The sequence below is a fragment of the Grampus griseus genome (assembly GCF_964374135.1).
Source record: "Grampus griseus genome assembly, chromosome: 2".
NCBI classification, from domain to species: Eukaryota; Metazoa; Chordata; class Mammalia; order Artiodactyla; family Delphinidae; genus Grampus; species Grampus griseus.
In genome coordinates, this window is record NC_139018.1 from 122,938,477 (window position 1) to 122,963,026 (window position 24,550).

At 37.7% G+C, this 24,550-nt stretch overlaps 1 protein-coding gene across 5 annotated transcripts in view; it reads right to left on the bottom strand.

Annotated features, from left to right (window-relative positions):
* The window catches only part of UBE3A (ubiquitin protein ligase E3A), a 91,411-nt gene extending 67,091 nt beyond the window's left edge, over positions 1–24,320 (bottom strand). For all 5 annotated transcript variants that reach the window (XM_082647426.1, XM_082647430.1, XM_082647431.1 and 2 more), the window contains exon 1: positions 24,190–24,320. The gene's annotated coding sequence lies outside the window, so the exon portion shown is untranslated. The remainder of the gene's footprint in view (positions 1–24,189) is intronic.
* Between the last annotated feature and the right edge of the window lie 230 nt (positions 24,321–24,550).

The window sequence follows — 24,550 nt, forward strand, 5'->3', positions numbered from 1 at the left end:
CCAAATCCTGTAAATTTTTTCTTTGAAATATCACTTGCATCCTTTTTTCCCCATGCATAGTCATGTTACAGATGCTCATTACTTCACCTAGTTTTACTTTTTCCTCTATCCTTGACTCTGACACTAGAATTATCTTCCTAAACACCCAAATTTGGCCATATCACTCTCATACTCAAAATCTATACTTTCCCAATGCCCACAGGATAAATTTCAAACTATCATATGAAGTCCCTGCCACTGGCTTCCACCCATTCATACAAGCCTTACTGCCCACTCTATGACATCATTACCAAGTACTTGATCTAGTCCCATCATTGGATTACTGGCTATCACATACTGGCCATCTGTATTTCTAATTTCAATGCTTCTGTTTCTCACGACACTTCACTCAGAAATACTTCTCTCTCCTTTGCTAACTTCCACCCCCCACCCACCTATTATGCCCTGTTTAAAAAAACTCTACTCATTTTAAAGGCTGTATCTCACAGAGTGCTCTAAGCTCTTCTGTAAATAACCAGTCTTGTCTGGGAACTATATGTTCCTAATACTATAAAATAATTTCTTAATTTCCACCCTAAATTTATTATTTTATACATTATAGCTATCTGAATAGGTTTCTCAGTGCCTCTAGCTATAAGCTGGTAGAAGGTAGTGCTCATCTCATCCATGTTTATTTTCATAGTAATGGGGATTGTTTTCTTGACACCACACCTCCCTCTACAAGGAAAGAAAAAGGAATAAGGATCATGGCCTGACAAAGGATTCTAAACTAGCTCCAAATGCAATTCATGGATGCACAAACAAGGGTATCCTTTAATTCCAAATTAACACAAATTTAACCCAATGCCAATCTAACAAAAGTCTATTTTGAAGGTCAAACATGTAAGAATAACCATGAAACTTTCATTTTTCTCAAAGAAGAATAATGCCTCTCTCCCAAGAGCTTGTTCTACCAGGGACTAAAGCATAAAATATTTTAGTATAATTAAAATCAATACAACCCCTTCAAAAAACTTTGACAGTACCTATTAAAACTAAATCATTTAGTTTAGTCATTTACCCTATGACTTAAAAATTCCACTAAGTACACATCAAAAAGAAATCAGTACATATGTTCACTAGAAGACGTTCAGTGGAATATTGAGAGTAACTATATTCTTAGTAGCCCCAAACCAAAAATGACTAAAATGTCCATCAACAGCAAAATGAAAAACAAAATATAGTTGGCCCTTAAACAACCCAGGTTTGAACCACGCAGGTCTACTTCTACGCGGATTTTTTTTTCAGTAAATACATTAATACAGTACCACACTATCTGCAATTGGTTGAATTCACAGATACAGAAATGTAAAGTTCTCAAGGCCTACTGTAAAGTTATATATGCAGATTTTCGACTATGCAGGGGATGGGTACCCCCAGCCCCTTACCTAGTTCAAGGGTCAAGTGTACTATACAGAAATTATAAGCAACTGACTACAGCCAACAATGTAGATGAATCTCACAAATGTTATTTGAGAGAAGCCAGACACAACTAAATGTGACTGTTTCTAATTACATAAAATATAAAAACAGGAAAATCTAATCTATGCTAGTAGAAGTCAGGATAGTGGTTACTCTTGGGGAAAGAGAGGTAGTGACAAAGAGAGCACAAGGGGCTTCAGAAGAGCTGATCTTGTTTCTTGATCTGAATGCTGGCTAAACGTGTGTGCTCAGTGTGTGAAAGTTAAACAAGCTACGTGCACATTTATACACTTTTGTATGTGTACTAATACTTCAATCAAAAGTTTATTTTAAAAAGCACAGTACAGTATGAGCATTAGCTAAATGTTTAAATGGAACAGAAAGTTAAGCCCAGAGAAAGATCCAAAAGTATATAAGAGTTGCTTCTAGTCAAAAACAAGAAAACTGGACAACACATGAAACAGCTGTTTTCAGACCCTGGATAACAGGCAGTGTGAGACTGATCCATGAGAACGAACAGAAATGAGGTGAACCCTTCCAATGCTTGAATTTCTTCATGGAGGAGGCTTTCCAACCTGAGTCAATGGAGGGGAAACCCAGTCAGAGGACAGCAGTCTCACTGAGGTAAGAAGCAAGAGGTCAGAGTTGAGGCTGAAGTGGGTGGAATTTTTAATAAGACAGACTGCCACAGAGGGGAGCTATGCAGAGGAAAGTCCAGAAATCTGTCACTTGGGGGTCCTTTCGAGTCTGCCACTATACACAAAACTGCATGAATAAAGGGAAAGACTATATGAAGCCGGGGAAAGAGGAGCTGTGAGCTGAAATATCCCCAGTGATCATACAGGACTAGGAGATCCCTAAGTTTCTCCCAACCAGAGTGAAGAGAATATGCTGACACTGGGGACATTTAGTAGAGAACTAAGAAGGGCCATGCATTTGTAGTAGCTACCAGCCTTAAAGTAAAGCCTTCTCTAGATACACCCTACTAGAGCCTTGAAGGGATCAAGCTGACCAGCGAGTTACTTAGCTCGCTGGCAAAACAAAGTTTAACACTTTAAAAGACAACAAAATTCAGCCACTCAACAATAGACTATAACAATGTTCAGTATCCAATAGGAAAGTATTAAATATGTAAGCAGGAAAAGACGGCCCATAACCAACAGAAAAACCAATCAATAGACCCTGAAATGAAAGAATTGATAGAATCAGTAGACAAGAACTTTCAAACAGCTATTATAAATATGCTCAAGGATTCAAAGGAATACATGAAAACAAATCAAACGGAACTTCTAGAAATACAAAAAGTAAATAAATATATACATATTTATATAAATATATAAAATATCTGAAAGTATTTGACCCTGCAGGGGGGAAAAAAAAGGACAGTGAAATATAAAACAAAGTAAACTAAAGCACAGAGAGACCAAAAAAACTAAAAATGTTAATGACCTGAAGATAATATCAAATAGTCTAACATTATACATATAACCAGAGTAACCCTGGAAAAGAGTGTAGAAGGAAGAGAGCTAACTTTAAAAAAATACATGTGAAGAAATAATGACTAACACTTTTCCAAATTTGATGAAAACATAAACACAGACCAAAAAAACAAAACCAAAAACTCAATAAATCCTAAGCAGGATAATCACAAAGAAAACCAGCAATGAAGAGAAAATCTTAAAGAAAAGCCAGAGGTAAATAAAAAGACTTTAAGTACAGGGGAAGAAAGATAAGTATAACCGCAGACTTCTCATCAGAAACAAATGCTGAAAAAAAAATTTGTCAACCTAGACATATTTATCACTTGATATATCACTTATATATCAAGGGATAAATATCCTTCAAAATATGAAGATAAAGCTCTATACATCTACCAGAATGGCTACATCAAAAAGACTGACAGTCCCAAATGCTGACAAGAATGTAGAGCAACTGGAAACTCTCATATAATTGTTGGTAAGAGTATAAAACAAAACAACCAACTTGGGGAAAAGATCTGGCAACTATCCTATAACCCAAACTGCACTCCTAGGTATTTAGCCAAGAGCAAAGAAACCATACATATCTACACAAAGTCTTTCATACAGCTGTTCACTGAAGGCTTTTCACAACAGCTAGAAACTGAAAATAGCCCAGGTGTCCCTTAAGAGAAGAATGTAGTTACAAACTACTGACACATGCAGTACCATAGATGAATTTCACAAACATTATGCTAAGGGAAACCTTATATAAATAAGTACCATGATTTATATTTATATGGAATTCTAGAGCAAGCTAAACTAATCTATGTTAAAGTGATCACAACAATGATTGACTTAGGGGTGTGGGTAATGTGGGGGCAGGAAATGGCTAGGAAGGGGTACAGATTCCATAACTTGATAGGACTTTGTGTTGCAAAGCTGTAAGCATTTGTCAAAACACATGGAATGGTATATGTGGCAGACTGTATATTCTAAAGATGGCCAGCCACAATATAATCCATCCCACATGCTCTTCTTACAAGGTTAACATTGGCATTCTCCCATCAGCTGGTAGGGTCTATGTGACTTCTTGAATTTGAGCAGCCTCGGTGACTTTCAATCAAGAAAGTACGGTGGAAGTGTGTGCTCTTTTATAAGCTAGACTTTTGATGCTAGGTTATAAAAATGCCATGCACTTCTGCCTTGGTCTCTTGAGATACTACTCACTCTTGGAACGTAGCCACTCTACCGTGATGAAGCCAGCCACTTGGCAATGAAGCCAAGCAACCATATACAAAAGCAACATCTAAGTGTTCTAGACCAGAGCTCCAGTTGAAGTCCTGACAGCCAGCATCAATATCCAGATGTGTGAGCAAGACTTTAGATGATAACAGCCTCAACTTATCAGGTAACCTCAACTCCAGCTCACATGCTTGAAGTCAAGACAAGCTATCCTTGCCAGTCTCTGCCAAAAGTACAGATTCATAAGCAAAAGAAATGACTGCTGATGTTTGGGGTACAATGAGTTTGGAGTGATCTGTTAGGGAGCAATAGATAACCAGAACAATATACTAAATTCAGTTAATAATACTAAATTTAAATAATACTAAATTTCTAAGTTTTAGTTGACTATATATGATGACTATATGACTATATATGATGAAGTTAAGGATGAGATATTCTACTATATATGATGAAGTTAAGGATGAGATGTTCTAACATCCACAACCTACTTTGAAAAGCATCAAAAAAAATAAGACAAATTAATAGATGGATAGATATAAGACAGTAAATATAGTAAAGTGTTAATTGTGGAATTACATTCTGGAATTATTTCACATCCATGTAAGTCTGAAAATTTACCTAATAAAATCTTGAAGAGTGAAATAAAGTCATTTTCATACAAATAGAAGCTGAAATATATTTTTGGCCAATAGACCTGATGCTTTAGAAATTTTTTAATTCTTCAAGTAGAATGAAAACAACACCACATAGAAACTTAGGTCCATGAAAAAAGTCCACACCAATCTACACAAAGGAAAAGAAATGAAAATGGAAAATATGGGCAAAACATCAAAGAATGCTGCTTTTCGTTTTTAAATTTCTTTATAAAACAACTGACTGTTTAAAGAAATAATCAGAAATTCTATTCGGGAATTAATGGAAGACTACAATGGCAAAGAGGTAAACGAATTTATAATGTATTAGAATTCTTACATTATACTCTAAGAGGTCTAATTTTGAAGGCAGACTGAAATAAACTAAGGTGCATACTGTAAATACTAGTGCAACCACTGGAAAAAAAACAGAGGTAGGTATAAGCTAATACTGGAGATAAAACAGACTTCCGAAAAACTGCTCAATCCAAAAGAAAGCAGGAAAGGAAGAAAAAAAAGAAGGTAGTATAAATGGTACAACTAGAAAACAAATAGTAACCTGGTAGTGTTACTATTGAAAATTACAATAAATATAAGTGGACTGAACGCTCAAATTAAAAAGCAGATTGTAAAAAATCCAAAAAATGCAACTATACACTATCTAAAAGACTTATTAAATATAATGGCATATAAGTTGAAAATAAAGAGACAGCAAAAGATATAATATGCAAACACGAATCCTAAGAAAGGAGAAGTAGCTATATTAATACCAGACAAAGCAGACTTTAGGACAAGGAACATGACCAGAGAACAGAGACATTTCTTAATGATAAAGAATCAATTCATCAAGGAGGTCTTCCAGTCCTAAATGTGAATGCATCTAATAACAGAACTTGAGAATATATGAAGCACGGGGACTTCCCTGGTGGCACAGTGGTTAAGAATCAGCCTGCCAATGCAGGGGACATGGGTTTGGTCCCTGGTCCGGGAAGATCCCACATGCCACGGAACAACTAAGCCCATGAGCCACAACTACTGAGCCTGAGCTCTAGAGCCCACAAGCCACAACTACTGAGCCTGCATGCCACAACTACTGAAGCCTGCATGCCCTAGAGCCTGCACACCGCAACTACCACATCCCGCACGCTCTAGGGGCCCACATACTGCAACTACGGAGCCCGTGTGCTGCAACTACTGAAGCCCACCTAGAGCCCGTGCTCTGCAACAAGAGAAGCCACCGCAATGAGAAGCCCGCATGCCACAACAAAGGGTAGCCCCCACTCGCCGTGACTAGAGAAAGTCCACGTGCAGCAACAAAGACCCAACGCAGCCAAAAAATTAAAGAATAAATAAAGAAAATACATGGAAGCAAAAATGAAGAGAAGTGAAAGAAAAGATAGCGGGTTCACAACTATAGTTAAAGATTTCAACATTCCTCTTGTTAATTAATAAAGTAAGTATCCCCCCCCAAAAAAATCAGTAATGATACAGAATACATGCCTGTCTAAAAAAGGACCTGTATCCTGAAAAGAAAAAGAATGTGCAAAATATTTGGATACTCACAAAAGAAGACATACATGTGACCAATTAATACATGAAAACATCATTAGTCATCACAGAAATGTAAATTAAAACCACAATGACACTGCACACCCATTATCCAGCAATTATTTTTTAAAAATAAAAACAACATATTAGCAAGGTATTAGCAAAGATGTGGAGAAATTGGGACCCTTGCAGGAAGGTAAAACAGTACAGCTGCTATGGAAAATGGTATACTGGTTTTCAAAAAAATTAAACACAAAATTACTAGATATATTACATTCCTAGATATATACCCAAAAGAACTGAAAGCAGGGACTTGAAGAGATCTATTTTTAACACCCATGTTTATAGCAGCACTATTCACAATAGCCAAAGGAAGGAAGCAACTCAAGTCTCCATCAATGAAAGAATGATTAAACAAAATGTGGTATATACACACAATAGAATATTATTCAGCTTTAAAAAGGAAATTCTGATATACGATGTAACATGGGTGAACCCTGAGGACACTATGCTAAGTGAAATAAGCCAAAAGCAAAAGGACAAACATCATATGGATTCCACTTACATGAGCACCTAGAAAAGTCAAATTCGTAGTCAGAAAGTAGAATAGGGGCTGGAGGAAGGAGGAAGAAACTGGGGGGTTACTGTTTAATGGGGATGGAGTTTCAGTTTGGGATGATGAGCAAGTTTCAAAAATGGGTTAAGAATGATGGTTGCACAATGTGAGTATAATTTATGCCACTGAACTGTACAGTTAAAATGGTTAAGATGGTAAATTTTATGTTATGCATATTTTACTACAATTAAAGAAAAAGAAACTGCAGTGGGATACCACTACACATCCATAAGAATGTCTGCAATTTATTTGAGAGTATCAAATGCTGACAAGGATTTGGAAGAAACGGAACTCTCATACGTGGCTGGTAAGAATGCAAAATGGTATAACCATTGGGAAAATAGTTCATCAGTTCCTTATAAATTTAAACATAAAACTACCACACACTTCCCTGGTGACGCAGTGGTTAAGAATCTACCTGCCGGGCTTCCCTGGTGGTGCAGTGGTTGAGAGAGTCCGCCTGCCGATGCAGGGGACACAGGTTCGTGCCCTGGTCCGGGAGGATCCCACATGCCGCGGACCAACTGGGCCCGTGAGCCACGGCCGCTGAGCCTGCGCGTCCGGAGCCTGTGCTCCGCAACAGGAGAGGCCACAACAGTGAGAGGACTGCGTACCGCAAAAAAGAAAAAAAAAAATAACCTACCTACCAATGCAGGGGACATGGGTTCGATCCCTGGTCCAGGAAGATCCTACATGCCACGGAGCAAATAAGCCCATGCACCACAACTACTGAGCCTGCGCTCTAGAGCTCGTGAGCCACAACTACTGAGCTCGCATGCCACAACCACTGAAGCCCGTGCACCTAGAGCCTGTGCCCCGTAACAAGAGAAGCCACCACAACGAAAAGTAGCCCCCACTCGCTGCAGCTAGAGAAAGCCCACGCACAGCAATGAAGACCCAATGCAGCCAAAAAAATAAATTAAATAAATGAATAAATAAATTTTAAAAATAAAAAAAAGATAGGTGCACTTTACTGGATATAAATTCAGTACTTCAATAAACATGATTTTTTTCTTAGTTTATGAAAACAATATATAAAAAGATGGTAATTTAAATCAGTGGGGAAAGGATCCCTTAGGTGGTCTAGAGCAGGGGTCCCCAACCCCCGGACCAGTACTGGTCTGCAGCCTGTTAGGAACAGGGCCACACAACAGGAGGTGAGCGGCAGGCGACCAAGCGAAGAAGCTTCATCTGCAGCTCCCCATCGCTTGCGTTACCGCCTAAACCATCCGACCCACCCCCACCCCCTGTCCGTGGAAAAACTGTCTTCCACAAAACCAGTCCCTGGTGCCTAAAAGGTTGGGAACCGCTGGTCTAGAGAATTAGCTGCCCAAGTGGGGATATTTAGATATTAGAACTTAGAAAAGTTAGATATTTTCACACAACATCCAAACATATGCCAAATGCAATCCAAATCTAAACCTAAATCATACAATATTCAAAAAAATGCTGAATGTATTCAGATCTAAATCTATAAATCTAAATCTATAAAGTAACCTCATAGAAGTCCTAGAAAATATGAGATTTCTGTATTATCTTTGTAAGCATGGTGAAACTCAGAAGCCATAAAGGATAGATAGATTTACCTATATCAAAAAATTCTAATTTCATGACTAGATACTATATAATAAGCAATGAGGTAAATCAGCAGTCCTACACAATGTGCTGGGAATGAAACTTGATTAAAAAGCTTTTTTTTAAAGAGTAATTGACAGTATCTATCAAATCTTTAAGCTGACATAGCCTCATGGTCTAACAGTCATTTTATAGAAATCTACCTTACAGAAATAATATGTACCATTATTTGTAATATCAAAAATTGAAAACATGGCTTCCCTGGTGGCGCAGTGGTTGAGAGTCCGCCTGCCGATGCAGGGGACACGGGTTCGTGCCCCGGTACGGGAAGATACGACATGCCGCGGAGCGGCTAGGCCCGTGAGCCGTGGCCGCTGAGCCTGCGCATCCGGAACCTATGCTCCGCAACAGGAGAGGCCACAACAGCGAGACGCCCGTGTACCGGAAAAAAAAAAAAAAAAAAATTTTAAACAACCTAAATTCCACAATAAAGAGTTTCAAAATATATTATGAACTCTGAGTTAGTTTCCTAGTTCAGTTCTAAAGGCTGATAGAAGTCAAAAGATTGATAGTCTTCTATCAAGTTTACTTCAGGACATATGTTCCACATCTAACATTCTTTTCCTTTCTTGAGTTTTTTCTTTTGCTTCCCTTTCCACCAAGCTGATACGGTAAAATTACCTGTAGTTATGTGGGCATGTGATACCACACATAGATTTAATGCAGTAACTAAAAAGTACTGTTCAACTCCATACTTTCAGTTGTTCTAGCCAAAACCTCAGTGTCATCTTTTACTCCTCCCTTTATTTCACACATATCTGACCTATTACCAAATCCTACAGACTATAATTTCAACACGTATCAATAATTCAGCCACTTCTCACCAACCTGATAGGCCTCACCTTGTCCAACCCACCGTCATCACCTCCTATCTGTACTGCTGTAATAGCCTGCCAACTGGTCTCTTGATTCTGCCCTTCTCTTTCAATCTACGATCAACATGGCAGCCAGAGTGATCTTGCTAAAATCTAAGTCAGAACTTTCCACTCTCCTCAAAAACCTTCAATGGCTTCCCATCTCACTCAAAGGTAAACGTCAAACTCTTTATTATGACCAAATGATCTGCATCCTACATTCCCTTTCTGACTCGATTTCCATCATTAACTTTTCTACAGCCCCACAGGCCACCTCACTGTTCCTCAAACAGATCAGGCACTCTCCCACTTCAGTGTTTCCTTATTCACTACACTCTTTGCCTGAAATGCTCTTCCCCCAGTCATCCACATGGCTAGCTCTCGCATCTCCTTCAGTTCTTTACTCAAGTTATCATCTCAGCGAGGCTTTCTCTGGCCACACTAAAATTTGCACTCATCCCCTGCATTCTCAAATACTTCATATACCACTTCCTTTATTTTTCTCCTTAGAAGTACTATGCAACATACGATATATTCTACATATCTTGTTTTTGATGTTTATGATTTCTCGTTCCCTACTAAGTATAAGTTCCATGAAAACCGGAGTTTTGGTGGATTTTGTACACTGCTGTCTCCACTAGCACCTAGAAAAATGCCTATGACATAGTAGGTGCTCAATAAATATTTGCTAAATGAATGAGGTAGATGCACATGTAACCACTCATATGGAAAAGATTTCTATAACAAATAGTTAAGAGGGAAAAAAAACAAGTTGTACAGAATACAAGTTCAGGACAAAAATCTATACACAAGCAATGAATAATCTGTAAATAAAATTAAGAAAAATTCCATAAGCAATAAAATCAAAAAGAATGAATCTTAGGAATATATAAAATACATTTCTTTTGAACAGAAGAAGTGTAAGACCTGTACAACGAAAACTACAAAACACACAAAAAAAGTAAAGACCTAAACAAACAAAGACATCCCATGTTCATGGATCAAAAGACATAATACTAAGGTAGCAATACTCCTCAAATAGACCTACATATTCAACACAAATCTTATCAAAATCCCATCTGCCCTTTTTGCAGAAATTGACAAGCTAACCCTAAAATTCACACAGAAATTCAAGGAACCCAGACAGCCAAAAAAAGAAGAGCCAAGTTTGAATATTCACATTTTCCAATTTCAAAACTTACTACAAATCTACAGTAACCAAGAATGTGTATTAATGGCTGAAGAACAGACATACAGATTAATGGAAGAGAACTGAGAGTCCGGAAATAAATTCTTACATTTATGGCCAGTTGATTTTCAACAAGGGTACCAAGACAATTCAATGGGAAAGAATAGTCTTTTTCAGCAAATGTTTCTGAGACAGCTGGATATCTATATGTAAAAATAATAAAGTTGGACCCCTACCTCATATAACACCATATGCAAAAATTAACTCAAAACAGATGACAAACATAAATGTAAGAGCTAAAACTACAATACTCTTAGAAGCAAACAGGTATAAATCTATATGACTGGTGAGACAATGGTTTCTTATTGTGTTGGCCAAAAAGTTCATTCGGGTTTTTCTGTAAGATGTATGGAAAAATCTGAACAAACTTTTTGGCCAACACAATAAATAACACCAAAGACAACAAAAGAAAAACAAACAGGACTTCACCAAAATTTATAACTTGTGTGCCTCAGAGGAAACAATCATGAAAGTGAAAATACAACCTTTTGGGGGAAAATACTTGGAAATCATATATCTGATAAGGGACTTGTATCCAGAACATATAAAAACGCTTAAAAGCCAACAATAAAAAGAAAAATGACCCAATTTTAAAACAGCAAAGGATCTAAATAGATCTCTGAAGATGGACAATTAGGGCATGAAATGATGATCATTAGTCATTTAGCAAATGCAAATCAAAATCACAAAGATGCCTTCACATCCACAAGATGGCTAAAATAAAAGGGACAGACAATTGGTTTGGCAAGGAAGTAATTAGAAAGAACCCTCATATACTGCTGATGTAACTGTAAAATAGTGCAGCCACTTTGGAAAAAAAGTTTGGCAGTTCCTCAAAATGTTAAACACAGTTAGTTAGCTAAGACCCAACAGTTTCACTCCTAGGTACTTACCCAAGAGAATGAATTTATATGTCCACACAAAAGAGCTTATATATGAATGTTTGTAACATGATTCATAATAACCAAAAAATGGAAACAATCCAAAGTTATCAACTGATTACTGAATAAACAGTAAGTGTATACTCATACAATGTAATATGAACCTCCAAAATATCATTTAAGTAAAGGAAGACATACACAAAAGGACATATATTTTATGATTCCATTTATATGAAACGTCCAGAATAGGCAACCCATAAAGTAAGGAAGCAGATTAGTGGTTGCCACTCTTCAGGGGCTGAAGAAGGAAAGAATGGTGAATGACTGCTAACAGGTACAGGGTTTCTTTTGGGGATAATGAAAATGTTCTAAAATTAGATAATGGTGATGGTTGCCAATTGAATATACTAAAACCCACTCTAAATGGTGGATTTTATGGTATGTGAATTATATCTCAATTAAGTTGGAAATTATAAAAAGTGTATGGAATGATTTTTTATAAACCACCCCAAAAAAGAATAAAACTACAAGTATCTGTTACACAGATGTATTTGTTTGGTATTCACCAGATGTTTTTATGTTTTTCTACATTTAAATTGAACAACAGTTAAGTTTTGGAACTGGCTAAAAAAGGAAGAGAAAACTTTCACTTCTTTTTATACTTTAAAAATACGTATTTTTTTCTGTATTTCCTTATTCTCAAAAATAATTAATTCTACACACCAATATTTGAGGGGAGGGGCAACCAACCATGACATATAAAAGGCTCTCTGGAAATATGAAAGTTCTAGGATTTCTGGTTTTATGATTTACAGGAATAACCTAACATTTAAAATTGAGGCCATGCTGGCAAATCTCGGTGTATGGTCAGTTTATATACAGGAGTAAAATTTTAGGATCACAATCACTGTGCATTAGAAAAGAACAGAACTCTCTAATGTGACCCTTGGCCCTCCCCTCTCTCTGGGTTCTGTGAACATTTTCAAAAGTAAACAAACTATGCTTATTTACCTGTCTGAAAAACTATAAAAGGTAAACCCATGATCTGCCAACATTAAAATGCTCTTTCCCCAGTGTTTACTTAAGTGTTTATTATGTGACTTACTAGCAGTGAGAGAATCTTATCTCAGTGTAGATCTCTAGTGTCATCTATGGAAAGCCTTTAAAAATTCCAAAGTACCAGAATTATTTCAATTTCCTGACTTTAATTATAAATCACTTATTGCAATCAACAATTCCATGATCTGAAAACAGAAGCAATATGCCACACACATAGTCCCAATGACTTATTATTCTGAAATTTTCCTCTGGGTTCTTTCTAAACAATAGTTAAATTGAGTTCAATCTTACATAGAACTTAACCGAAAATTAAACACAGAATTACATTAGTATTCAGCGCACACACAAAAAATATTTATAATGCAATATACTAAAATAACTAAAGGTAGGTGAGTTTTCCTAGAAATAATCATGAACACTATTTTATGTTTAATTTATTACATTTCATCTATCAAATGTAGCATCTAAAGTCATAAAATCTGAATTAAGGATAAAAGACCATTAGCTTCTAATTTAACTTCAAAATGCTTTTAAAAATTCACAACATATGGGCTTCCCTGGTAGCGCAGTGGTTGAGAGTCCGCCTGCCGATGCAGGGGACACGGGTTCGTGCCCTGGTCCGGGAAGATCCCACACGCCACGGAGCGGCTGGGCCTGTGAGCCATGGCCCCTGAGGCTGTGCGTCCGGAGCCTGTGGTCGGCAACGGGAGAGGCCACAGCAGTGAGAGGCCCGCATACCGCAAAAAAAAAAAACAAAAAATTCACAACATATAATTTTAAGTGAACTAGATTGCATCTGTTAAAAGACAGAAAATTGTTTTTCTAAAGACCATCCATACTCGAAGGACATAAATATTAAACATTGAGAACATTTAATTTTCTATTAATGTCTAGTAAAATACTAAAGTGTAGCCTAATTACGAATTTTCTTTTGAGCAGTTACCAACTGGAGTAATATTTCTCTAACTGGAAAAAAAATGCAATTCTGATCAATCAGTAAACATCCAACACTGACAAATGCCTGAAACTGCACGTGAAAAAAAAATGAGACCGACATTTGTTTTTCTCATTGAATCTTCAATTCAAAAGTAATTATTTAATATCAGTTGAGCTAAGTACTTATCCAGGAAACACAGAATTCAATAACCATACCATACAAGAAAGCCCTAATACTAGTAAGTACAAAGAGATTCTAAAAGGAAGGCTTCCCTGAGTAATATTTAGGCTGAGCCCTACAGGATGGATAAAATTTGTTGGCTAACTGTGTTCTAGGCAGACTGAAATGCACTGGGCAAAAGGTTTGCAACAAGGAGCCTGGATAGTTCAAAAAACTGAAAAAAAGGCCAATATTGTTAGGTGGTTCCAAAAAAAGGAGAGTGTGAATTAAATCTTAGGAGGCAGAGAGAATCCAGATCAGATGGGACCTTGCAGACCAATTAAGGATTCTGCATTTTATTCTAAAAGCCACAGAAAGCCAAAGAATAATTTTAAACAGAAAGTAACAAAGTTAGACTTGTATTTTTAAAAGTTCACTGGAAAAGACAGAATTGTTGTTTATAATAATCTAAAAGAATTATAAACTAATAAAACTGATGGAGTTCACCCAAGTTAATGGATACAAAATTAACATCAGCAATGATCAAATGTAACAGAAAAAAGATCCTATTTACAGTGCAAAAAAATATGTATAGATCAAATATCTAGGAATAAATTTAACAAGGTATGTATAAAAGGAATTTAGGAAGAAAACTGTAAAATACAGAATAAATGGCAAGATAAACTATGTCAATTCTCAAGTTAATTGATGTATTCAATGCAATTCCAATTAATATCCGCAAACAAACTTGATACACTGGTTTTAAATTATTATGGAAAAGTGAAAGTCTAAGAATAAAAGTTCTGAAAATGAATAAAGGAGTAGGCTTTGACTCACACTTCAAAGCTTAACATAAAGCTATTTGAAATAAAACAATGTACTACCAGTGTTTAAAAAAAAAATTAAAATCAAACCCAAGCATTTGGCAGATGATACAGGTGATATTTAAAAAATTTAATGGGGAAAAGATTCAATACTTAATGTTGGGACAACTCGTTTTTCATTTAAAAAAAAAAGATTCCTAATTCCCTCCCAGATGGACCTAAATGCAAAAAAATAAACAACAACAAAAACCTCTCAACTATTTGCAGACAATATTAAAAGGGATTTCTTCAATAAAAAACAGAAATCATAAAAGAAAAGACTCATGAGCTTCACTTCAAAAATTGAGATATATCCCAAAAGAGAATATCACAAAGGACAATAAGGGTTTTATATTTTATTCTTATTCTGATAACTTTCCCGGCTGCATCATAAAGAATGCTGGATGAGATGATCTCCAAGATCCTTTACAACATAAACGTTGTATAACACGTTGTCTCTTACTTTCTTTTAAACCATTTCTTTATGAAACATTTAAAACATACAGAAAATAATAAAATTCATATCCATATATCCACCACCCAGAATAATCAAGGAAATGCTAAAATGAGAGTAATATTTTGCTAAAATTTCACACCCATCAAATTTGCAAAAGTTTTAAAATCTGACAATCTCAAGTATGGGCTAGGATGCTGGAAAAAGAAATGTCCGTACACTGCTGATAAAGTATATACTGGCATAACCGGGCTTCCCTGGTGGTGCAGTGGTTGAGAGTCCGCCTGCCAATGCAGGGGATACGGGTTCGTGCCTCGGGCCAGGAAGATCCCACATGACGAGGAGCAGCTGGGCCCGTGAGCCATGGCCGCTGAGCCTGCGTGTCCGGAGCCCGTGCTCCGCAACGGGAGAGGCCACAACAGTGAGAGGCCCACGTAAAGCAAAAAAAAAAAAAAAAAAAGTATATACTGACATAACCATTTTAGAGAAGAATTTAGCAACATCCAGTAAAGTTATTCACAATCTATTTCCCAGCAGTTTCACTTCCATGAATCTTCCCAAAGAAATATGTGCACAAAGAAATGTGTCAACATGATCACTGCAGCATCATTTATAATAGCGAAAAAGGAAAAAACTCAAAATATCCATTAGTAGTGGGACACATATATTTGATATATCATACAATGGAGTACTATACAGCAGTTAAACTAAACTAGAGCTACATGCATCAACATACATATCCCAAAAAATAGTTTAAAAAAAAAAAAGCTGATGAAAGATATGTACAGTAACAATACCATTCTGTAAAAATTTTAAAACACAAAATCCAACACCATATATAGCATTTACAGATACAAGTACACATATACAGTAAAAGTATAAACAAGGATATGAAATTCAAGAACCTCGGGATAGTTATTACCTTGGGTAAAGAGAGAAGGTAATAGGACTTGGGGGTGAGGTGGCTACAAGTGCATATGTAAGACTGCATCTGGTTCGCTAAGGATCAAAATTGGCGTAATTTATAGTTCTGAGTGATGGGTAAATAAGTACCTGATATATTATTTACTGTTTTAAATGTTTTTTTAATTAAAATATATACATATATTTTAAAAAGAAAAAAGTGAGCATATAATATACAAGCCGAAAATTACTTTGGAGATCTTCTAATCCAACCTACTTCCTTGATAAAAGAACTAAGGAAAGATATCAGAATAAGAACACAAAATAAATACTATTGGAGTCATCGCCATTTTAAACACATACTACATAGCTAAAAAAGCACTTAAGGGGATTAGACCTTGTTCGCTGGAGAGAAAACCTTGGTAGGCTGAACAGCGATCAGCCCCAATTTCTCAAAATCTGGTGTCAGCTAGTAATATGGAATGGGCATGTGTGAGCACATGCGCGCGCGCGCACACACACACTCTCTCTCTCTCTCTCTCTCTCTCTCTCCCCCCCCCCTAGGAGTGCCTTGTCAAATTCAGCACAGGAATAGGCAGTAAAGTGGGTCTCTGGCCCACTATCCAGGCTGACCCCTAGTCCATCTTTACTTAAAATTACTTGAAGTTCTGAGGCCTAGAGGATTGTTCCAGATCATACTTCATTATATCCTGATCATAGTTCATTAGCCCACAGCACATATCTAAAAGTAGTCCTGAACTAACTAAAAAGTAGCTCATTCATCCAGCACTTATAAATACCTAAAACAGCACACGGAAAAAAAAAAAAGAGAGAGAGAGACAGCAAATATTTAGTGTTCACACAGAATCTTCAATCCAGGAGTAAATAGTTTAATTTCAGCTGAGATAAGTGACCTATCAATATTTTACAACTTGGATCCATCTATTTTTAAGTTCACCCCTCCCTACCCTTCATCTACCCAAAACATGTAAGAGGAATTTTGAGGAGGGAGGAGACTGACTCAGATACTGAGTTAAATGAAACCCTAAGATTTTACTTTTTATTTTGAAGATAATATGAAATATAGTACACTGGGTAATAATTAAATTTAAAGAAATAGATGATTTTAAATGCAGAAATCTAGTTTTATGTATATGAAAGTCTAATGTTTGTTCAGCTTTTCTAATATATTATACTTAAGTGTTCTCATGTCAACATTAAAGTCAACTTTTAAGAAGCAGTTCCACCCGTTTACAGGGCAGAAATAGAGACAGATGTAGAGAACAAACGTATGGACACCAAGGGGGAAAGTGGCGGGGGCGGTGGTGGTGGTGGGATGAATTGGGAGATTGGGATTGACATATATACACTAATATGCACAAAATAGATAACTAATAAGAACCTGCTCTATAAAAAGTAAAAAAAAATTCAAAAAAAAGCAGTTCCATTTTATCAAGCACAATGTACCCCTACGTTAGCTACCAAACTTTATCTATTTCCTATTTTCCTCCTCTGTTCTTTAAACATGTTTGATATGTGTCCTAGTCCATTTAGGCTGCTTATACAACAAAACACCATAGACTGGGTGGTGTATAAACAACAAAAATTTCTCACAGTTCTGGAGCCTAGGAAGTCCAAAATCAAGGCACCGGCAGATGTGATGTCTGGCAAGAGTCACCTTCCTGCTTCATAGATGGCCATCCTCTGGCTAGATCCTCGCAGTGGCAGAAGGGAGGGAGGGAATTCTTTGGAGTCTTTTAAAGGGCATTAATTCCATCATGAGGGCTCCATTCTCATGACCTAATCAACTCGCAAAGGCCCTACCATCTAATGCCATCACAATGGGGGGTCAGGATTTCAACATATGAATTTGGGGGTTGGGGGGGACATAAACATTCTATAACAATACGTTACAGACATAGCAAAATGTGTAAGAAATTGAATATGAATGAAGCAGCTTAACTAATTAGGGAAGGTTTTCATTTCTTAGGAGCTCTAAATTTGGATTATCTTAAACAGCATAGTTTTCTATCACCAACATGGAATATGGCACATTATCAGCTCACTTCAGAAAACTAGAAAAAATGTTACCTAAATATTCTTTGTGTGAAATGGGATTTATCAATTAGTATACATGTCACATACAATAGGTGTTCAAAAGACAGGTATTTTTTAATTCTCAAAACAAAAACTTTATTTAGCAAAGGTAAATATTTAGTATCCTTATTCATGACACACTGTAAGGTTATCAATATTGGCAAATAGAAACACAAGGCACAATAAGCAGAATTCCTAAGAAAAAAGTACTAAGGTAATTAATAAGTTGGAAATAACCCAAATTTCTCCGTGACCCATTAGCTTTATATAGAAAACACTGCTGGGCATCTCATCCTTTCCCTTCCAAAAAACAGGATTATGCTTTACATATGATTAAAGATAGGAAAGTATTTGTTGTATGAAGAAATTCCTGTAGTGGTATCTGCAGTGCTAGAGCTATCATCTGAGAAGAAAATAAAGAACATCCCTTTTAGAAAGGGTGCTAAAGAGTGCAAGTGACAAAATGTGACATTTGTCCATACTGAGTGGTACATACATGGTTGTTATATTATTCTTTCTACTGTTTGTATATTTAATTTGTAAGGAAAATTCAGAATTTACACTGTATCACAAAGAATATAAAAATAACCGAGTTAGCATATTGGCTACAGCTCACAAGGGCAATTAATCCTAAGACTATTTCTCACATTCAAGGAGACTGCTGAGGTAGACGTCTATTAGAGACTTGAAATGGATAAGCCATTCTTTTTGATACAAGGAGACAAAAGTCAACAAATGAAAAGAATATGTGTAAAGTACTGGTGGCATCTTCATTCAGCCCCTAGCTATGTAATTTGTGTGTAGCACTACTTGTCTCAAATGTGAAAAGGAACATTCTGAATTACTGAAAGTATGAAAAAATGGACACCTATTAAGACCTAAAAAAGAGCTACAAGCCTGCATACCACAGAGACAGGTCAAAAAAAAAAAGTTTCATGTTTTATTTCTGTAACATAAAGGGATCTGTGCTTGACTAACCTCATCTCTTCCCAAAGGGTACAGAAGATCAACTTCTGGAACACAATGAACTGTTAAAGAGTCACCACAGTAGTCTCCACACTGGCAAGCCACGAGTTTCATTGAAAGAAGATTTTTATCCTACTTGGGTTAAGTGTTCAGGGCTCATACACCACCTCCTTGCTTTATTTGCAGCACAGATGTTGACTTTAATTAATGAAGTCTTACTTAGGATTCTCTTCCACAATCCACATATGACATCTTATGTGAGATTCCAGAAGATTTCCTAAAACTGAACTTCAGGAATAATTTAATCTAGTAAGGTTCTAAGTCTCCAAAACCTCTTTTCCTTTCAGGTCAACCTTATGATTCACTTGCCTTTATCACATTAACAGGAGAGGTCAAAAGTAAAGCAAATTACAGAAGTGATTTGACTTTGGACTAATAATACTGAATAATGCATCACTAACTATTAAGATCTACTGTTTATTTCAAATGTAGTTACCAAATATAAAATAAATTCACATACTAAGTATTTCCAAAAATAATATTTCTATGGAAAGGTTAAAAATGTTAGTAAAGAAAAGCATGAAAATACACCAAGGTTCCAACAGTCTGTCTACCACTAACCAAGCTGTTTTCTTGGGCAAGTCACTAAATCAGTTATAAGGTCACTTTATAGAGTACCATTAATTTACTTTTTCAAGAATGATCTCATTTGAAAATCATTCCTCAGAAACAAAGCAAGTATCACCCTTACTTGACAGAAGGAACAGAGCCAAGGCTTAGAAAGCTAAATGGCCTACTCATGCCCAGCTAGGAAGCTAGAGAAGAAGGATGAACCCACAATCTTCTGACACCAAAGTTAGTGTTTCTTCCTCCACATCAATGGTTCTCCATGACTTTCGTTCACAGAACCTGTTGAGACTCTAAAGCACTTAAATTTTTATATATAATTTTAGGGCGTTCACAGTCACAAGGCTTAGAATCAAACAGTAATAACAGTCAGCTAAATCTCATGTGCAAACAACAATAAAAAAAAAAAAAGTACTAGCCTTATTTCACTTTCAGATAGACCTTATACTTAATGATCTTTTTTTTTTAACTTACTATCCATAATGGTATTTATGTTAAAGATAACAGATAACTCAGGTCAAAGCACTGTGACAATTTTGAGATTAAATGAAAAGTTGGCAAAGAAATTTATCATGTATTTGTAAGTAATCTCATTAAAAAACTATTTATAGGGACTTCCCTGGTGGTCCAATGGTTAAGACTCCGCACTTCCACTGCAGGGGGCGTGGGTTCGATCCCTAGAACTAAGATCTCGCACCTTGCATGGTGCAGCCAAAAAAAAAAAAAGAAAAAAGAAAAACCTATTTATGTAGCATCTTTAAGTATTTCAAACATCTCATGTTTTGGACATAGATATAGGCTTGTAGATTAACACTATTTCCACTTACTGTAATTTTACTTTATTTTCTTTATTAGAAGAAAAAGCCCCACTTCCTCCAGTAACTGCTATGGTCAGAAAAGGCATCTTGTTGAAGGCTGCCTTCTACTAATATCATAGAAAACACTCACTTAACTGCAATAAGGTGGGTGGGCATTCTCAAAGCAAAGTAACACTCCTCCTAACTGGTAAGACAGAACATGTACCATTATGTGCAGAGTCCTGACCTGGAGTCCAGAGGCTCAATTTGTGCCCTGGCTCTGCCACCTGGTGACTTTAAGAAAACCATCTTAAAGCTCTGCACTTCAATTTCCTCATGTGTAAAACAGGAATAGCCCTACTCAGGCTCACAACTTCTGTGAATTTATAACCAGAAGACAGAATGATGACTGTCCCAGAAAAATACCAGAGTATTTACAGGCAACTTGCCAAAGTAAATTTATTTTTTTTATACATATACATACACACAAACACTAACATACTATGTGCCAGACACTGGGTGGAGGATTGGGACCAAGATATGAAGTATCTAACATGTGCCAGACAGTGTATAAAGGAAGCAGTAAAACAATATTCTTTAGAACAGGAGCTGGGAGTAGGAGGTGTTGAGTCCATAGAACTGCCTGAGGAGTGGAAGGGCACCAGGAGAATGGGGCTCCATTATTTGACAGGGTTTCACAAAAAGTGTTATATGGAGAAAGTCACTAGACTATACACTTCCAAAAGATAGAGACATGAGTCTTGTCTTTATAGCCCCTACACCAAGCTCAGCTCAGAGTAGCCACAGTAGATTCCTAATAAATGTTAGCTGATAACTAAGTCATCCATACTCTGGTAACACACTCTCTGGTAAACACTAGAAGTCCTTGTCCTTAAAAAGTGAGTTCAAAACCAGTAAGCAAAGTAACAATGTAAAGGATAATATGTTAGAGTCCACTGTCTATAAGGTGCTTTGAGAACATTCGGAAAAACTGGGTAGGAAGACTTCAAAGGATTAATACTTATTAAGTGCCTATGTGTTAGGCATTGCACATGCTTTAATCCTCACAACTCTGAGTTAGTCTCACCACCCCATTTTACAGATGACAAAACTTGCGGCTCGAGATTAAGTAACTTGCCAAGGGTCAGACAACCAGGGTAAGCCAGAATTAAAAGCAGGATCTAACTCCAAAGCTATTTCCACTATACATACCATAATGTCTTTGGTTTTTATACTTTACCTTTACATTTGCAGTGGAGAGAGAGCAGGGACTATCACAATCAGCCAAAATTTTGTCATCCTGAATCATTATGAAAAGAGCATCTAAAACTTTACCCAAGTATTTTACTTAAAAAATCACTTCTGAAAATTGGTCTTCACTCATAAAAATCATAAAACTAATTTTTTAACAGCTGCATATGTATATTTAATGTCATGTTTCTACATTTTGACCTATACAATTACAGGTCTAAACAAAAGGGCAAAACATGACTGAAGAACATGACCAGCAATCATTTAAGAAAACAGACACTTTAAGTGTTTGGGCTGAAAAATTTAGGTATGATCCATAGTTTTATATTATTCCACTGACTGCATATTGAGAGAAACAGCAAATTATTCCAAATATTTTTTTAAGGGGAGAGAGGATTGTTTTTGGAGGGGAGAGAGGAGGAGTCATTTAGAAATGATTTATGGTTTAAGGAATAAAACATTAAATGTTACGTGTCAAAGACACTGTAGGTACCCAACAAATCTTGTTAAATGGACTGGGCAAGTTGGATGAGAATGTGTCTTCCTCTCGCTTCTGACTACTTACTTAAGAAGCTTTTTTTTAAGCCATGAAAAAAAGTGTAAATTTAAGAGATATGAAATACAAGCAGCATATAAAACCTGTGAAAATGAATCAGAACATTGTAATTTGTGTCTCTGTGTAAACTCCTCAGTAACCCAGCAATGTCAGAAGATGGTGTACATGCTACTCAGCACATTAATGCTACTTAGTAAATACTGACACAATAAGACTTTCATAGTTTACGTTCTAATTTTTAAATTTTTTTAAAACTGTTTTTGGTTTGCTATTTAAAGCATTCCTTTAGTGCCACAGGAGTTTAAGTCTTTTTTTTTTTTTAATATTTATTTATTTGGCTACGCCAGGTTACAGCTGTGGCATGTGGGATCTTTCAGCTGTGGCATTCGGGCTCTTAGTTGTGGCATGCGGGATCTAGTGCCCTGACCAGGGGTCAAACCCCGGCCCCCTGCATTGCGAGCCCAGCGTCTTAACCACTGGACCACCAGGGAAGTCCTGAGATCATTATTTCTTCAAGCTACTTCTTGTTTCTGTTTTGTCATGATTAATAATTTCTTTAATGGGCTTCTGGTCATTCTTTGGATTTAGCAGCACCATCATTAATATTGTATTTTTTCATTAAAAATGTGATAAGCAGTTCAGATTTACAAGCAGGGTCTAATTCCAAAGTTATTTCCACTTCTTTTTATCTTCCTAAACTCTAAACTTTTTTACATGGTTTACAAAATAATCTCTTAAGTAAGGGTACTTACTCGTCAGAGGTGTGAGATAAACACTTCTCAGCCCTCTTGTCCAAATCACTTGACAACATTTACTGGGTATCTCAAGTGTCTTTCACAAGTAACTTTTTAACAGTTGTACTTCTGAACTTTAGGTCGTTTCCATTTCAATCCCCCTTCTCCCCCGACCCCAGACAAAATTCTGGGGTAATCTGCTGCTTCTCTCAATATTGCAGATAGTGGAATGATCTGAAATTATGGGTCATACCTGTATTCCTTTCTGATTGATGGAGGGTAACTTCGGACTGTAAATCCCATATGCCATTAGCTGACATTTTCGACGGCACCCTAGCCACTTAATAAATATAATAACAGACTTTGTAATGTTTCTTTTTTAACATATCCACAGAACGTTTTAAAAAATTCGGAAACTAAATTATCTTTCAAGAATTCTAAGATTAACCAACCAGCGTCATATTAAAATTATTTTTAACAATTTTATGGATCAAAACATCTGTCGCATTAAATTCTGACTTTACCAACAAAATCCTCCACACCATGACGAGTCCTTTTCATTTTCTCAACTGTAAAAAAATAAGGGCCAACTGTTTGCAGGTTTGCATTTAATAGTCTCCAGCAAACCCAGTAGCTCACGTTTAATTTCAGAACCTCGATGAGTAATCTGTGAACACAACCCTTGGGCTTGATTTAACAATTCATCCGCCCTCCCTCCCCACCAGTCCACCCCCAAAACCCCAACCCACCAAAGCACACGTCTAAATATTTCTTCACCAAGAAGGCCAAAACCTCGAAAGCAGCGAGGAAGAGCTCCCCTTGGAAGGAAAAGGCCAGCCCTTCCCAGCCTGAGGCCCAGGCCGGCCCTGCTAGCCCCACTCCAAGAAGGGCCACCTCTAGATCGCCAGCACGCCCCGCCCCGGGCCCGCTCGTGTCCCCTCGGGCGACAAAACCCTCCCTCCCTGCGGCGCCCAGCCAGGACTGACAGTCACGGCAGGAGCAGCAGCAGCCGCTGCTAGCAGAGGCCTACTTCTGGCACCGGCCTCTCCAGACCGCGCGCGCCCCCAAACACTCGCCCCGGCGGGGGTGGGGGCGTCCCTACCCTCGCCGGAGCCTGCCCCGAAGGGGGACTTGGGCGGCCGAGGAGACGATGGGAGATGCCACCCAGCCGCCCCGGCCCAGGCCCAGTCCTCAGCCACACTGACCTGTCGTCGCCCCCGCGCCTGGGCTGCGGCCCCCGCAGCAGCAGCAGCCGCTTCACTGGTCGTCGCAGCCCTCACCCGCCGCCTCCGCCCGCCACCGCCTCGTTCCCTTTCGCTGCCGCCACCGCCGGCGCTCATGCGGGACCCGCGCTTCCTTCTCCGGAGACCGAGACCGGGAAAGGAGGCGCAGGGGCCGCAGAAAACCCCGCGCTCGTCGCCAGCCGCCGCTCCGCCGCTGCCTGTCCGCACCGGGGGGCTACGCGGCCCGCCTGGCCAGGGCTAGGTGCGAGGTGGTCCGAGCACAGCCCCGAAGTAGAGCCGAGAGAGGTGCCGCCGCCCGCGGCCGTGAGCGCCGGGTCGGCAG